We start from the raw sequence: 18,604 nt of genomic DNA, 5'->3' as shown, positions 1-18,604 counted from the left end.
CTAAATTTGTCCTTACAAAGGTTATAACTTATACTGAACCAGAGCATTTTTCCTGCAAAGCTTGCTTTGTCTGACTTTGGTGGGTTTCTTAGCTAGCCTCAGCAAGAGACTCCTGTCAGCTTTTTCCCCTCTTCTGCCCAAGTCTTCCTCCTTACGTCTAAGGATCTTTCAGATCAAGCCTCTTTCATACCCTTGTGACAAAAGCAAGAAAACTGGTATCAATGAAGTGTGAATGGAAATATCTATGGCTGAAGAAGCTATACTTGCAAAAGAGCTGAAAGAATGATCCGTACTGATAACGAACAACGCAGCTTCCAGGCAATCAAGTTGAGGAGTGTATTGTTTCTGGCAGGCCCAGGAGGCCTGCGCTTTGATTAAACCACAGTGCAAATGAGTCATTGAGGGACAAAGCTGTCACCAGAGGATGACAACAAGGTTGCAGCATTTCACATGTGCCATTGCTCTCCTGTTAACCAATAGGCTGTAGTAAAACAAGGAACTAATGAAAAACTCAAGAGATGTAATTAAAATGCTGCAAATAGATTCCTCAAATTATCATGTTATAGCAAGAAGACTTTTTTCTCCATGGTAAATGTGATATAGATTTCTGTTCTTCAACTCAAAAACTTGTAAGTCACTCTAAATCAAAGTGCACACTGCCATCCTCAGTGTTTGAAATAATTACTACAGAAGGATAAGAACAGAAACGATAGGTCATAAATTTCTCAGACTTCAATTTCTATAATGTATGCATTGTACTTCAGTAATTTTCTTCTTTCTTACAAAAATGGATAAGTTGAGGCAAGAAATTTCAGTAGACAATGAAAGAATCACAGAATTCAGGTGAAGCAATGCAGGAACTGTATTTGATTCCTGCCTGTGCCAGAATTCTGTCTGATGCTGGATAAGTCACTTATGCCCTCCCCAAACTGGGTAATAGTGGAACTATATGCCCAACCTTAGACTTTAAGACCTGCTTAGACTCTTGATTTGGTGGTTACTTAAACAACAATAGATTAAGACATGGGAAGCCATGCTTTGTACACTGTGCTAAGTGGAACAGTGAAAAATGGAACCCTTAGAAATTACCAGACACATTTGACTAGTTTTTTGAAGTCAGATTCAGCTCCTAGGTATCTGTGAGGTAGATGAGTGTCTATGAGCATTGGTTACAAGAGCTTGCATCAAAGAAGGCTGAGTATGACTAAAGGAAATTAGAGTCGCTCGTCTGACCAAATGCTGATGTCTAATTTGGGATGAGTTGAATTGCTTGCTTGACTGCCGTACAAGGTCTCAACTTAACTGTAACAGCAGTGTAAGAATGTGGCTTATATGCAGGTATTGCCTATACCTTGGGCTTGAACCTGTTGCCCTTGGCTAAGGATCATCATTATGGATTTGGTGCTATTCTGGATTCCTTGGCAATAAATGCCTGACCTTTAGGTGCTTACGCAGAAGGTGCTTAGCTTTTGAGTCATAGCTGCCAGTCTCATGCATCCCAAACGGCACTTACATGCCTCAGTTTAGGTAGCCGGTCTAGCTTCTAAAGTGAGGAGAGCTAAATTAATCTTCAGTATTTTTGCTCCCTATGGTTTTGGGGTTTTATCCAATGGAGATGTATGCACCCTTATTAATACTTCTTAAAGTAAATAGTACAGAATTTGAAAGTCTTACAAAGAAATTAATAATTTTATTTCACACAAACTAGTTAATATTGGCCGTGACTAAAATTTTGTGCATGCATTGGTCAGTGAGTGTAACAAACTGCTGAACTATTGTTAAGTAAATAAGAGCTTCTGTGTGCATTGAATAAAACCGTAGTTGTCTGGGAAAAGCTGGATGTTATGAGACTAAAATTACTAACATAACACATACTTGCAAGTGGTAAATTCATATTGTGAAGAAAACTTAATTAAGGCTATTTCAAAGTTTAACTCTAAAAAAACCTGTAAAAACTGTTATATTTTAAATGTGATATTTCTTTTTAAGTAGATAAACCCTCAGAAGTATAGCAAGAAATTTACCTGTTAACTGGCTTCTACATGTCACGAGCTGTAATCTATTTTACTGTTGATATTATGCAGAACTCACAAACTCATACCACAGACAAACCACTGAGCCCTGAATTATTTAGTACACTGAAATTATTCTGCTCAATTTCCTTTCAATAGAAAATATTTTGACGCCTAAGGGTATGGTATGACCCAATAGTGAAATAAAAAGGAGTTTAGTTTTCTTCTGGTGGAACTCTGAGGAAAAATTTCAAATTTGAAAAATTTGAAAAAACATTTTCCTGTAACATCTCAATGTAGCAAGAAAATGTACACAAATTACTGAAATGCTTCTGTAGTGCAAAAAACGTAGTTTTGATATTACCATTTTGATACATTATGCCTTTTAGTATCCAGATAACACAATGTAGTGCTCTATGTATATTTGCATTAGCTCTGAACCTCGCTAATATGTCTAAGGGAACTGGCTTGTTTGATTTCAGTAGCATAAACATCAACAAAGCGAAATACTTCAATTTGGGGAGGGTGGGGGAAAAAGGTTCTTTTAAATAAGGTATTTTATGGGTATGATGTTGGGGTTTTTTTTCCCCCAGGGAAGGTAATAGCATAAATTTTGAAGTGTCAGCTATTTAATTCAGATTTTATTAAAGTATTTGTAAATTAGTGACTTTTCTTCTGGAATAGAAGTTTTGAATTTTACAACACAATAAATCAAAATAGAAATTCCTAGAGGAAAAGAGTGTCTATGACTTAAAAATAGACACTATTTTTCATGCTAGCTTTTCAGATTGTCAGATAATGTTGTAATATGGAAAATTAAGAAAACAGCTTCACAGTCTGAAGATTATCTTGCACATTGTCCCCCACTATTGAATTCTTCCTTAGTATCTGTTAAATCCTATTCTGTATTCTAAGAAGTGGAAACATAATCTAGAAAATCTATATAAAAATAAATGTACCTGAAAATGCAATTCTAGCTCTTCACACCTCACTATTGAACTGCATCCCCATTAAAGTAAAATAATTATATTTAAACTGTTAATTTCCACAGTTTATCTGTGAAACTTGCATCTAGCAAAGTCTAAAATCTTAAACCTAAAAACAGACAAGTAGTAAGCAAAGCAGGAATGGCTGGCTGAGTGGCCAGTGAGCAAATTATAGCCCTGACAGAAAACTAACTCTGGGTTAATGTCACATGAGTATTTGGGGAATGAGTGCTGTAGTCATACTAAAGTTATAGGAAATGAAAAATATTTTTTTGTATTTTGGAATGCTTCTTTATTCTATAGTTCTGTGAGGACATTAATTTAAAATACATTACATGAAATGTCTGGTCTCAAGTCATTCATTACAACATGTCAATGCTATGGACTTGTGTCAGCCTTTCAAGGATGCAGACAAGTATCATTTCTAGTAGATGTAATCTTATTAATAGAAATCTTTACTGTTAATGTATTAGACCATTAAAAAAAACCCCAAAACAAAACAAAAAAAAACCCCAAAACCAAAACACTTTACTGTTGTCCATGATTTGCTTTGAGTAAGGTCTGTGGGTAAATCTGTATTTTTGCCTGAGTTCATGAAACTGTGTTCATACTAGGAGCCATTTGCCTGTATGTTATGCCAATGCATTAGTACTCCAGAAAATTTAGCTGTAACTTCCCAGAGAAACAAACTGAAAGATTCAGATTTTCTCACTCCTTGAACAACTTTGTTGACTGCTGATGGAATAAGCTCACAACAGTGAGTTTTTTGGATCCTGCAAAGACAGAATTGGGGTTCAGTCACACTGTCACCCAGAAGTGATCTGAATTTCTGAATTCAGATCTGAATTCTGATAGCAATCTGCAATTATAAACCCCACCTTTTTTTAAATTTATTTAGTTGCCAGTTTATACATTTGAAATTAAATATAATAACGGTATGGAAGAGTTTCACAGTTTACTCTGATAGACCCAAGCCAAGGATTTTACTCCTTACACAGCTTCTTCCTTGCTATATCAGGTATAGAAAATGGCACTGACCTGTCAAAACGACATTTATGTTACCTGATCCTTGAGAATTGTTAGTCAGTTGTAGAGGCCGATCAAAAGCACCTCTTAAATAAGAGGCAAATGAAACCTGAATCTGAATATAAATCCTTTAGAAAGGATATTCTGGTGCAGTCTTAGGTGTAAGGTACGCAAGATGACTAAGTCTTTAAAACGTGAGGAAAACCCAGACAGGATGTGAACTGGATGGAGAAGGAAACAGACTTCTTAGTATGAAGTGCCATTATTTTCACATCCTTTCAATAGGTATTTGATTGACCACTAGTTTAACTTTACTTGAGTTATAGGTGATTTGAGAGTATTTAACATATAGGTATCCCACACCTTAATTTTTGGTTATTTTTATAATTGTTGTTCTACACTACTAATGCAAAGCATAGTATCCCAGTTACTTTTTAAAAAGATGTCAGATCATAAAAACATACCTCTACGTAATCTTACCTTGGCTTGGAATAGGGTAACATGGGAGTCTAGCAGAAAGTCTTCCAGTGATCACCAGGGAAATTTTCTGGCATGTTGGCCTCTGTCAAAACAGCACAGAGTACATCTGAGGCATGAAGGTCTTGAGCAATACTGCAACAATGAGTAAATACAACAAACTATGTCTAAGAAATTGTCTCTAAATGCCAAGTATTTCCATTCTGTTTGCTTCTGCTTTGTGGGTATGTGCTAGAGAGACCAAAGTTAGTTTAAAATAAAATAAGAATAAAAAACACCCACGAAAACATCTTTCTAATCAGGGTGTTTTGAATAGCTACCAGTTGGAAGTATTCAGTCTTTTTATTATCCTGTTGAATTTCTAGGTGAAAGAGCTGCCAGAATCATCCTTCAAAGGATTAGAACAGGGTGTTTGCTGTCTGTGCCTTCAGGCATGCCTAAGATATTTTCCAACTTGCCTCTGTATTCTGAGCCTTCATGTTTCCATCACAGAGTTAAACAGTATGCCAGGGAACATTTGTCCCTTATTTGTGCTTTCATTATTTTGTACTTTAATTGCATTAGAAATTTTACCTGTGACTCTGAAGATAGTATTATCAATGTTAGCTAATAAAATGATTTATAACTGTGGCCTCTTCTTGCTAGCAGTACTTCCCTGTACTTGTACTCCCGTTTCTGAATCGGTCCTTCTGTTCTAAAAAATTTTATGTTCTGTATGGAAAACCACTTTCAGAAATACTTTGTCATCTGGTATAACTGGCTGTATGTTAAAATACTGGTTTCTTTAAAATCAGTTGCAAACACTTTTGCTCATTTTCTTAATTTTCCTTCTCACATACTCCTTTTCTGTTTTAAGAAATCAGAGGGGAAACAACTCTCTTGCAAGCCCAAGAACCAACTTACAATGAGCAAGGGAGAAAAGAATTTTACATGCTTAAGAATTACAGGTACTTTTACTTCTCTGCACATGTTTGGGCCATTTCTTCTGAATCCTGAAACCACAGTCATTTTGTGGTGCAGGAGACACATTCCTCAAGCATCTTCCACCTAGATCCTGGTATATGTGATTGTAAACCAAATTGTTCTTGTATTAAGTCTCCTGTGTTGAGTTGGAGTGTTTTTTTACAGCTAATAACAGTTTCTAGCATACATGAAGTTCAGGCTTGCTTGAAGCAATATCTGACATGCTCTACATGCTCCTCTTTTTTCCAGGTATTCTCCTTTCTGCCTTCACACGACATCTTACTCTGAGAGATGACTGAAAACTCCCACTTCATATTCCTGTGGCTCCATTTCACATAGTTACTGTCACCAAGCAGCAACACCAAGGCTACTCAACAAGTTGGGGGACAAAAGAGATGCTGAGGATGTCAACACAGGCAGTAGTAACCTCCCTGACCAGAGGGCAGTCCTGCTGCACCTCAACACACCAAGGTCTGGGATACTTCAACATAAGGGCTGTCAGCAATTCCAGACAAGGCACAGGGATGAATCACATCCAGGGTCCATCTAGTGAGTCCAGACAGGAGACAAGACCAGAGATAGGACTAGAGACAAGAATACAGCGAAGTCCATCCACAGGACAGAACAATATAGCTCAGGTAGAAGTACCTGCCCAGGCTGGAGCTTAAATAGAGGTCTTGCAGCTTTTGGGTGGAGAAGAGATCCCAGGTGACTGTTGGTCAAGGCCATTAAGGCCAACTAGTGACACTTGCCTATTGTGGCATGGCCTGGGACTTATTTTCATAGGTTCTAAGAAGCTGCAATGCCTTCTGACTCCAGTTGGAGCCTCATGTCTTCATCAGTTTTCTAAAAAGTGTTTCTAAGAAAAAAAATAATAATTTATGTTTATTCAGGTAACTTGCCATGTGAAATGTAGATGAGATCTGTCATATTCAACAACCTTGATTGATAAACCTCATGAAGTTATTGAGGAACAAATAAGGTGACTCAGTCAGAGTTAATGTCATTAAGTATGCATTTATTTGATATAGGCAGTACTACATGCACAGAAAATATTTTTTGTATGTGTCATTTTATGGTGTTTCTAAGCTGTAAGCCATGAACGTTTCAGACAAATTGGCCATTTTCTTAGTTTCTAACTGCCTGGGGTGTGCCTTTGTTATTAAGTAGTTATCTTGAAAATGAGGATGTAAATATGTAGGTATCTTCAAATGCTAGCCTGGTAATAAAAGAAAAAAGAAAGTGGTAACAATAAGGCAAGTATAGACACTTATGAAAAATCATCATTATGTGAGCAAATAACTTTGCTTTTGTTTCTGAAAGGGATTTTCTTGCCAAAAACTTCAGCTGGATGTAGTTTATGAAGTTAATAACTATACGAATGATCTTGTTGCAAAATGTAACTTTCATGCCTGGGTGTTGAAAAAGTAATTTTCAAGGATATGCAGTGGCCAATTTCTTTTTGTAGGGACTTACTGTAATGAACATTAGTAACCTGTATTGTTACTCTAGTCCATTGACCGTTTAATAAGTGGCCTGTTGGCTGCAATTGCAGCTTTATAGTCCTGTCTCAACAGCATTAACAATCAATCCCCTTACAGCATGACTGGTCAGTGGTCAGTGAGGTACTAATACATGCTGAGGTAATCCCATTTTGTATTTTCTTGGCTAGCACGCTGTCCACAGGTCCTCTGTGTCAACAGTACTGAAAATTGCTTTAAGATGAGGTACCTATTCTGGAAGATTTCAGAATGTTAGCTGGCCCCATGCAAAGATGTACAAAGATGGACCAGCCAGCATGGTCTGACTGGATAGTTTTTGGTTAGCCCATCTTCCGACATTTCCATCTGTCTGTAAACCGTGATAGCTAAAAAATTACAGCTTGGGGAAATCAGCTAAAGAGTTGGTTTTGTAATTGCTACAGAATGCCAAGGCAGGAGTTTCTGCGTGGTTAGCTTGTGGAATAAGCAAAGTAGAGAATTTCCTACCTGGATGAAAGATGCGTTGTTTAAGTCCAGATCCCAAGAAACATGGAACAGCTTAAAAGTCACACTTAGTCTTTTTTGTAAGCACCTTCCCTTCTCCTTGAATTGAGGTGTCTTAGAATTTTGGTTTATCTGTAGGACCTCTGAAGATAGGATTAATACAGTTCTTAAATAGAAGTCATAGTAAAACAAAGCACTATCAAACACTTCAAAAGATTTTTCTTTAAGTCTTTGTGGGATTAGGCTATCCTTCCTGCAGTTAAATAAAGATAATCCATCATCTCAGAACAGTCATTTCTCTCTTTTGTCCAATTTCAGTATGTTTAGGTACCAAACTCCGGTCTTCATGTTGCTTTATTGCATGAAGACTCAACAGCTCAGAATACTTGGACTGAAATTTGCTCACCCTTATTCCTCTGCTGTGTGTGAAGGATATTAGCATATTTTTAACAGCTGTGACTTTCCTTTGGTGTTGACTGTCAAAGTTTAATCATGATGCGTATGGTAAAATGTGCCTTGTTTGCGTGTTTTAAAACATCAGTTACAAATTTTTTGAACAACATGCAAAGGAACCTTTTAGGTTTTTCTTCTCAATATAAATACATTTTTCTGCTAATGAGATTTATGTTTTCTTTTAAGCTTGTACAATCTACTGTATTGGTGTTGCTCTTGACTTAAAGCATGGTATTTTGGTTAATCATAGAATCATAGAATGATTTTTGTTGGAAGAGTCCTTACAGATCATTTAGTTAAAACCCCCTTGCTGTGGGTAGGAGCATCTTCCATAGACCAGTTTTCTCAAAGCCCCATTCAGCCTGGCCTGGAACACTTCCAGGGATGGGGCATCCACAACTTCTCTGGGCAAACTGTTCCGGTGTCTCACTACTCTCATAATGAAGAATTTCCTCCTAATATCTGATATAAATCTGCCCTCTTTCAGATTAAAGCCATGACCCCTTGTCCTATCACTCCATACCCTTGTAAAAAGTCCCTCTCCAGCTTTCTTGCAAGCACCCTTTAGGTAGTGGAAGGCTGCAATAAGTCTCCTGGGAGCCTTCTCTTCTCCAGGCTGAAGAACCCCATCCCTCCCAGCTTGTCTTCATAGGCGAGGTGCTCCAATCCCTCCAATCATCTTCATGGCCCTCCTCTGGACTTGCTCCAACAGATCCATGTCCTTATGTTAATATGCCAATAGTTACAGAATTCTCTCATTTTTATTTCTGGAAGTGTACTTTTAATTAAAATCCTTATTTGTAGAAAATGTTGGAAAATGTCAAAGTTTGACATGAAAAAATTTTATAGTGAATCTAGTCCTATCAAAGTAAACGAACAAGTGCTTTTAAGCCTAAGAGAACACTAGCAATGCTGGATAAAATTAGCACTACAGCATAAAACCATTGTGATGTTTTAAAACCAGCATGTAGAATGTAAGTTAGAATGCCATGGGACACTTCGGTTGCCCCTGAACTTTTATGAATGTTAGCCTGCTTTCTGGCAGTTTGTTCACGTGCCTGCCTGAGGCTTGGAGCCGCTGCACTGCCTAATGTCTGCACAGAGTAAAAACTTCCCAGGTTTCTGCACATAAAGGGTGTTCCAGTTCCTGGGCTTCTTAGCTGTCAAGCCTTCAAAGATTTGTGGCTGGATATTAATAAACTTCTATTTTTTCCAAAAGTGGCAGTGGAAGGTTGTTTGTTTTTTGGTTGTTTTTTTTTTTTTTTTCTTTTTAATACCTTACCTTCCATGTGTATTCTGTCCTTGAGTAAGTCTCACAGGGAACAATTTTACTATTTAACTTACTTTTGAACTCAAAATATCAGATTTATTCATAGGTAGGGATGGTTCTTATGCAAGTTAAATTATGTACAGCAACAGTAGAATGATGAATGTGTGGTGCTGCACATCAGCCCAGATAGAAGTGTTCTCTGGAGGCTGCAGGACTATTAGGTGCATGACTCTGACATGGGCAGGAGCCTTGACGATAGGAAATGTATTCAGCTGCTGTGTGGAACAGATGGCAGAATCTGATTAGCCCTTAAGTGTTACATTGGAAAAAATGATTAGTGACAATAACAAGCTCTAAATCTCAAAATATCTTGGCAAAAATGAACAAAAGGCATTATTTCCCAAATAGTGTTCTTACATACAAATCATAGATATCCCTTTCTGTCCTTTTTACTGATACATAAGCTTAATATAAAGCAGCATCAAGCCTATGCAAACTTAATCATTTCTGGTATGTATGTACACTTCTGTGTAGATACAGCTGTAGCACATATATTCATATATAAACACATTTATTTCTGAACTTCTTTCCAGAGGTGATTTCTTTCTGCTTCTAGCATGGCAAAAAAATGGCAGTATCACCTACTTCTTCAAATATTAAAAAAAGGCAGCATTATCACCAAATAGAAGTCCTGGTATCCTTGCAGCTAAAAGTATTCCAAGTATTGAATAAAGAAATTAGTACCCTCTGTATTTATTGCTGAAATAGTAGATGTGTTAAGGATTTTTTTTGTCTTGTGTAAGACTTTTTTCCTATTGCCAGAAACATTTTGGTCTGCGTATGAATTATTCAGTCCCTCAGTTTCTTTAAGGGTCTTATTTTATAGGTTACTGTTGTTTCACACCTGTTGTGACATAGGTTACTAGATTATGTATTTAAAAGCTTTTCTGTAATCACAATTATTACTATATTATTTTAAATTAATTTTTATAATGGTGGTTTGATTCTGGTTTAAACACTGAGTTTCAGCTGTTGTCATTTGTTTAATGTTGTACGGTCCCTAGTGGAATTCTTTAGAAGTAGGTTTCTCAGGTAATATGATTTTCAAAATTGAATGCATGTCTTCCTCCAAAACAAAACCAAAGTCACTCATGCAGAAATTTGAAATAACAGATAAAGATATGTTACTGACACTGTTTGCTGATATTTGCTGGTGATGAGAAATAATGCAACAAAACAGACAAGACGCTGAAGTCTGATATGATCATGGAAAGTACCTAAGGAGAAACAAAAAACATGAAAGAAAGATGACTAAAGGCTTTGGACTGTGAAGCAGATGAAAGTGTATGGAAAATACCTGGCTCTGCCATCTGTTTCTATTCTTACTACAATAACCTTACAGATCTTGAATTTTGGCAGGTCACCTAGACCTTATTGATGCACACAGAGCACATTACTTCTAGTGCTGAGATAAAACTCCTCCTGTTTTTGAATAAAAATTACAAAGCATAGGGTGGGGAGGGGCCCCAAGAAGTCATCTAATATATCATCACTTTTAAAGAAATTCAACTGTAAATAAGGTATTCCTGATATTTATCTCACCAACAAGAACAGCTTATGAGAACAGCGTACATGACCAGTCCTTGTGCCCATATGAGGATATATGAAATCCTGTGAATGCTCATCATGACTGAATGCTTTTTTGAGTCACAGTATGATGGTCTCCAGTAAGTCTGTAACAAGCTATTGGAAATACCCTGGCTAGAAGCTTAAGGCACATCTGAGCTACATTTTTTTAAAAAAGCTTCCAACATGTATTTCACAGCCTCCTCAGCAGCGTATTGGTTTCTGCTAGTGTGTGAAAATGCAGCTGCTTTGTTCTCTTCTCTCACCTTTAAAGTAGTGTTTGGTTCAGTATTCAGGCATTAAGAGCTCTTCACCCAGACATACCTGCTGTGCTTGCTGCTGCTCTGCTGCTCATGGAAGTATGTGCTCATACTTTGGCTTCACAGGGCCAGGGGACAATGAAGGGAGACCCATGTGCAAATTAAGTCCTTTTAAAGCAGATCTTCACTGTTCTGTGGACATTTAATCTAGGTGCAACTTGGTGCACCCAGGTTTGGAAAGGTTTATCATAAGTAGGAAGAGGTAGGCACTTTCAGAAGCAGCTTACATGTTTAACTGAATGGGTGATACATGGTCATCAAAATTACCTTTTAGCATTTTTAGTTTTATCTTCATGGATGAATGCAAACATAGATGAATTCCTCTCTCTGTGGTCTGAGCTGTTCTGGAAGCAATGTAACCATGTTAACCTTGCAGACAAAGCAAGCTCTTGTGTTTGTCAAGTTATCTTGGCCACCATGCTTTGTCATCGGAGTAACCTCAATGGTTTTGTGGTTGGATCTTGCTTTACATGGCTAGCTGGAGAATGACCTAGTAGTAGATCTGTTTGTACGTACTCTGGAAAACATGTCCTTTGATTTGATCACTCTAACCAATAAACCCTCCTCTTCAAAAAAATGCCGATCAGTTATTTTCCTTTTTGTATAGGTACAATTCATTCCTTCCTGCATTTGGTTCTTTGCATGTTTTCCCATCTTATTTCTTCCTATTTACCAAGATTATTTTGCAATCCACTTGCACTGGTAGCTAGAAAAGTACCGGTAGCTCCACCGTTGATGAACAGGTATTTATTAGTTTTTCTTTTGTTCCTTAAACCAGAGATTAAATAACAATTTTGAACAAAACTGGAAATAAAAAAAATAATAATTTATTTTCTGGGGCATTTAGGATAGACACTTTGATGCAGTAAGGTGGGACATAATTTACTGCCTTTAAATACATGCAAGTGAATAAGCTACTGACTTTTAATTGTGCAGCCAGGGATGGAATTGTTGTCTTGTGCTTGTAATTATTTTAACTTTTTCTGAAGAATGAATCTTGGAAAGTAGTTGAATATAGAGAGTAAAAGGGTGAGGAAGGAGGAAGTAACACACAGATAGTGTTCTGTAATATGTATCTGTAGTAAGAATAATGTCAGGTAGGTGACCAGACTTTTCTCTGAGCTTCTAGGGACTCTAATATTATGCTTATTATTACAAAAGAGTAGTGTTACAGCAGGTTTTAAAATCATCAGTGTCCTTGGCTGCATTAGGACTGTTGCTAGCAGGTCAAAGGAGGTGATCCTTCCCCTTTCCTCAGAGCTGATGAGGCCACACCTGCAGTACTGTGTTCAGTTCTGGGCTCTCCAGTACAAGTGGACATGGAAATACTGGAGAGAGTTCAGTGCAACACAAAGATCATTATGAGACTGGAGCATCTCTCATAGGAGGAAAGGCTGAATGAGCTGGGTCTGTTCAGCTTGGAGAAGGCTCAAGAGGGATCTCATCACTGTGTACAAAGTAGCTGAAGTCAGGGTGCAAAGAAGGTGGAGCCAGGCTATTTCCAGTGGTACTCAGTGACAGGACAAGAGGCAATGGGCACAAACTGAAAAACAGGAGGTTCAGGAAAATTTTTAGTATGAGGATGACCAAGCACTGTTTCAGGTTGCCCAGAAAGGTGTGGAGTTTCTCTCCTTGGGGATACTCCAAAGCCATCTGGACAGCTGGCTCTAGGTGTCTCTGCTGGAATAGAGGGGTTGGACCAGAAGACATCCACGGGTCCCTCCCAACCTAAACCATTCTGTGACTAAAATTCTGACTACTGCTGTTTTTTTAAAACTCTGTGTATTGAAACTCTAGAGAAGAAAGCAAATACCAGTAACGTTCAGAAATGCTACCATCTTGTGGGGCCTGAAATGGCCAAATATACCGATAGCACTCATAGTCAGCTCTTCACCCATGTAGTATATAATTACATAGTGTCTATATGCTTCCTAAAATAAGCTTTCAAGTTAGTTTGTGATTCCTTAGTACTATTGTAGTCATTTCTGTCAGTAAATTAGGTTGTCTTGGTTTTGAAATGAAATACCTTTTAATGATTTACAACAAATTATTATAAAAGATTATAGATGATCTATGGCTTAGTGCCATGTAAATTTCTTTTTTTATGGAACAAAAGGCTGTTTTGAAGGGGCTTACAACCTCTGAAAGACCCTCAAAGGAGAATAAAAAGATTCTTTGCTGTGGAAAGCTTACCATTGATGTGCTCCTTTTAAGGTTATAATAATATGAATGTAGGGACTTCATAGCACCTTTATGTCTTTTATAATACTTGGTAAAGACTTTGTCCCAATTGATTTTATACTTCCACTAGCATGCCTTGGTATCATATGACATCTGACCTTCCTAAGTATCACTCCCCCTGGCACCAGGTATTATGCCTTTATCTGTTTGCATTATTGTTCTCAGTTACTGGAAATAATTTCTTTATTTCATTAGAGAAGATATATTAAAAATATATTTTATAAAAAAGTGTCTATACTTTAGGGCTCTTTATTACAATGTATAGAAAATTAAGCCAAAAGCTGCTAATATTACAGCTAAATATGATTTATAGCTAATGTAAAATTATTGTACTTGCAATTTCTTTCACTTGATTTAATGTGCAGCATAGTTTATTGAAAGCAGTGTGCTATATTAGATGTAGTATTTATCATTTCAGTGCTCTATTATATCTACAAAACTGTTACATTAGAAGTTTTTTCTATAGCTTCATAAACACAAAATGATGCCTACTTTCTAAAAATGACTGCGGGCTGTAGATCTTGAAGTATTTTCCTTGAGGTTAGTAAATGATAATGGCAAGTTTATATGAATAATGTAATAAATATTATTGTTCTTTTAAAATCGGGCTACAAATAAGTGACAGGTCTTCAAGTATCTCTCTGAGAAACATTTCTTTGATATGTTGTATGAATACCTCCAGTTATATTTTATGCTTATGGTCAATTCTAGTATGTAATTTTTTACTGGTTGGCATATGTACAAATGAATTATCTACTAATTGTGCAGCCAGGGATAGAATTGTTGTCTTGTGCGTTATTTTATTTTAACTTTTTCTGAAGAAGGTATTCTGGGAAGGAATTGAATGTAGAGAGTAAAAGAGGGAGAAAGGAGGAAATACCAAGACAGGCAGACAGTTCTGTAGTACATCACCATAATAAAAATAAAGCAAGATAGGTGACCAGAGTTTTGCCTGAGTTTTTTGGAGCTCTCTAAATGTTGCAAACTTAATTGACTGTGTTGGTATCAGCAATTAGATAGGGATAGTCCTCTTAAAGCTTAATGATATATGTGTTTAGGGGGTGCATGTGTATGTATTTGTAGAAAACCTTAGATGGCAGGAAAAATACAAATATTTTGTTTACAATAGCAAGTTTAGAGCTGTCTCAATACCATGACATGATCTGAAGATTGTTGATGTTTTGGAAGTAAGGTGTCTGCTTATAAGATGAGCTCTAGATGAACCCTATTGTTTCATGTGCTAGCAGACCAAGGAAGAAGTAGTTGGAGGAAACATGAATATGTTATGAATAACTGATCCCTTCCTTTCTTGACACTAGGATGCGCCAAAATTGAGAGCACTTAACAAGCTAGAAGAAGTTCATTGCTTCAATCAAAGGAGATTTTGGGGTCGATAGTCATATTGAATTCAGACCACTGGAGTACCTTGGGCCCTCCTCAGACCCCTACTGTGCTTGGTATTCTTCCTGGTATACGAATGACCAGTTCTTAAGAGTAAGAACCTAGGAGACAACTTTTTTCATGGAGCTCTGCTTATCTCCAAGTTCAGAAACCTTATGTCTTTTGGAAGGTGTCAAGTGTGCCGTAGGTGTATGTAGTATGCAGGATATAGTATGCTGTCCAGTTCTGTGTACTTCTTTTATTTACCAGCTTCTATATCTCAAGCAGCCCGTTTCCAGTAGCTCTCTTAGTTCTTCTCACACCCACGTCTTCTAATGTGGAATGGCAGAGGCACATGATGGATCTTGAAAGATACAGTGCGTTGTTGCCAAGGGTTACAGGCCTTTATGATCATAACTGAGTTTGTTAGTAAAATTGTTTCTTATGTTAGATAATGAGCTTTTGTGGTGTGCAGCTGGCTTTTCTTCTGTGCTTCTATGCTAGACCAATAGTGTTTTGGTCAGTTATCATGTTTCAATGCATTATGGTAGCAGTAGCAGTATTAGCAGTGGTAGTAATAGCACATACTGAACACCAAGAAAAAACATCTCGTGTTTAGGAAAAATCTAACCATGCAAATCTGTAACATGGGTTCCAACTGGGGCAAGAGTTAGCTTAATACAATAGCTATTTTATTCATCCAGAAAAATGATCATGTGAATTAAAGGAAATATACAGTAGAGAGGTTTTCCCTCACATTAAGTGTGAATTTGTTTGACTTTTAAATGTAATCAGATATGTACAGTTAAGGAAAATACATCCAGCAGATGTGCTAATACTATATTCTCTGATATGCTTCTGCCTGCAAAACTTTGTAGCACCTTGTAGGTTCTAGGTGTTCACTTCCATCAAAAATCTGGAAGTTATAGTCATTTATGTACTGCTTTTGTGAGAACTCTATTTCAGGAATATGAGAATTGCTAAGCAAAGGAAAAGTTCATATGCAAGGATGAACTTTTGCAAATAGTTTTATCTGTGTTAGTCCTGGTGTAAGTTGTGAAAAATAATGACCACTAAATATGACAACTGTATTTTGACATCCAATGTTTATTTTCCATAAAAATCTAAAACTGAGCATAACATAAAATGTTGTAATTAAATATTATGTAATATAATTAACAAACATTGAACTGAAGTCTACTTGCAGTGCTTGTGCAATATTGTGCTTATGTTTGCGACTTCCCATTTTATACTTCATTAATGCCTATGACATCATTCATCAAATCATTTATGCATTCTAAAGGCAGAATCAGTATTAAAATCTAAAGGAATAAAATATTCAGCTAAGTTAAGATACTGGTAGCTTAGCCAAAAATAATTTGTATCAACAAGAAACATAAAATAACAATTAGCATGTGTGAGCCCTGAACGTAATGTGAGCAAATGCAGTACAGTTTACATAATGCACATAATTATTGTGTCTCTGTCTTATGAAAGGACAAATTTTATTACAGTAAGACTAATTTGATTATTTTCTGATTTTAGAACAAATATTGGATACTGGCTTTTGTTGAAATAATAGCAAAAAATATATTTGAAATATACTTTCTGTATTGTAATTTTATTTGATACTTTATATATTTATTTCACCAGAAGTCACATTCTTGTATAAATCTCTTGTCAAAGGAATATAGGAATGTGCCGGTTCATGCATGAAATACAAAGGTTCAGATATAATTCCTGGATTAAATCCTTCATTCAACAGTGGCATTTTCTGATGCTTGAAAGTTGCATTAATTTGCATAAGATCCTAAAAAAGAAAGAATTCAAGTAAAATGCAATTTCCCGTTTCAGTCTATATCAGTGAAAATATGATGTGATTACTGAAGAATATTGATCATACAATTTTACTATAGAATGTCTTCCATTAGACTGAATGATCTGATTCACAGGTGCAGTGAAACCTAAATCTACATGCAGCTTTTATTTCTTATTCATTTCTCTATCAAAGCCATATGCAAGCTTGGAAGTTTCTGTTTCAAAATAAGAATTTCTTTAACTTCATTACTGCAGCTGATCACAAAATCTGTAGATTACAGGACACTTGGTAATGCTCTGCAGAGAGCTGGCTTATTTTATGGCGCTGGCTCCCCTCTGGTTTCCAACAGCAAAACTTCATTTAAGACATTAAAACCAAAAATGTTAGATGCTTTCCTGTGTAAGTAGTTGCTGTATAGTGGTTATTCAAATACAATTCATGAATAAGTTGGTCTGCACGTAATACTCAGTACATGAGAGCAAAAGTGGTGTCCATAAAATAATCTCATTTAAATTGTGGCTCACATTAAGAGGAAAGTTTAAAACACACTGTTCTCAAGCATTGTTATTTCTTGTATGGTGTTTACAATGTAGCCAACATTTTCTTTTAGTTCTCAGGCTGAAACAGGACACTTTTTAGTTCTTATTTTCCTCTATTGATCTGTAACATGCATGATTTCTTCCTCATGCTGCTACTCCCATTTCCACAACCCCCACATCATTCAGTCTATGGCTTCTGAGCTGAGACTGCTAGTAAGTTTGCTGGTTCATGCTCTCTTTTTAGCAGCAGTTATGATAGGAACCACACTTAGACCACAAGTCTTTCATACAAACACTGAATAGCTGCCAGATGGTAATAAAGTTCAATCACTACCAAGTGGGATTGTGTCATTGGCAATTATTTAAAAACTTGCAATGGTAAGATTAAAAGCTTAATAAAGACAGTGTATTATTAAAATATTAAAATAAATATTTAAAATGTGTATTATGAATGTAGATTTTCTGTTTAAGTGATCCCCTGATGTTATTTTAATAAAGTCAGATTTTTCTACATGGAAATAAAAGTTTTGGAAAAAAATCCCCCAAATTCCCAACAACAAACCAACCAAAAACCAAACCAAGAAAAAACAAAGAAAACAGAGCACAGGTATTGCAAAACCGAATTCACTCCCTGGATGCTCTTAGAAAACTTTTCCTGATGTCTTTCTGCAAGAAATAAATGAAGTTAGCAAAAGTCAAGTGAAAAAACTACTATCTCAAAGCCTCGGGGTACCCTAGTTCTTTGTATCATTGTTCCTGGACCTCTGGTCTCCTAGAGTGTAGTCAGGAGGGTGAGAAGAACATCTCTCAGTCTGTCTGGGTTTTTACAGAACCAGCCATAGTTGCAAGTGATATTAGAAAGAGCCTGCATATGGACTGCTGAAAATTTTTCAAGACTGATTTTATCTTAAATCCAGTTTTGTATGAGAATTTTGTGGTTTTTTCACTCTTGATTAGGAAGAACTCTTTCTCAGGACACATCTTTTTTTTTTTTTTTCAGAAGGGACTTAATTTTCTGACAACTTACTTAGAAAATAGTGAGTTCAGCATTCAACCTTTTGTCCTGCCCTAAAATGTTTTTTAAAGTAACAACGTTTTTTATAATTTGATTTTTTTATAAAATTGGTGTTATCTCCTTTAATGAGAATTTACACATGTGTAAATATTCATTTATTAGTACTGATAGTATCTTTGGTAGTAAGCTCCCTTCAATAAGTTAAAAAAAGCTTTAGTCAGAGAACACATAAAAGCAAACAAATTTAATCAGTTCCACATATACAGATCCTAGAGGTCCATATAGATTTTCTCCATCTAGTGGAGCCATAAAAAAGGTCTGTTCCAAAGTTTTTTTCCCAGAAGAGGGCACTGCTGTCCTAAGGCATCACAGACAGTATAACCAATGCTAACTGCATATGAAGGTACATTTACTTAGTACAGGAATGTATTAGTGAAAAAACATTTTCCTCAATTCTTAAAACTCTCTTAAAAATTGCATTCTCTTTAAATG

The sequence above is a fragment of the Falco rusticolus genome, chromosome Z (assembly GCF_015220075.1).
Source record: "Falco rusticolus isolate bFalRus1 chromosome Z, bFalRus1.pri, whole genome shotgun sequence".
NCBI lineage: Eukaryota > Metazoa > Chordata > Aves > Falconiformes > Falconidae > Falco > Falco rusticolus.
The sequence above is the reverse complement of the archived record's forward strand: the minus strand, read 5'-3'. Positions refer to the sequence as shown.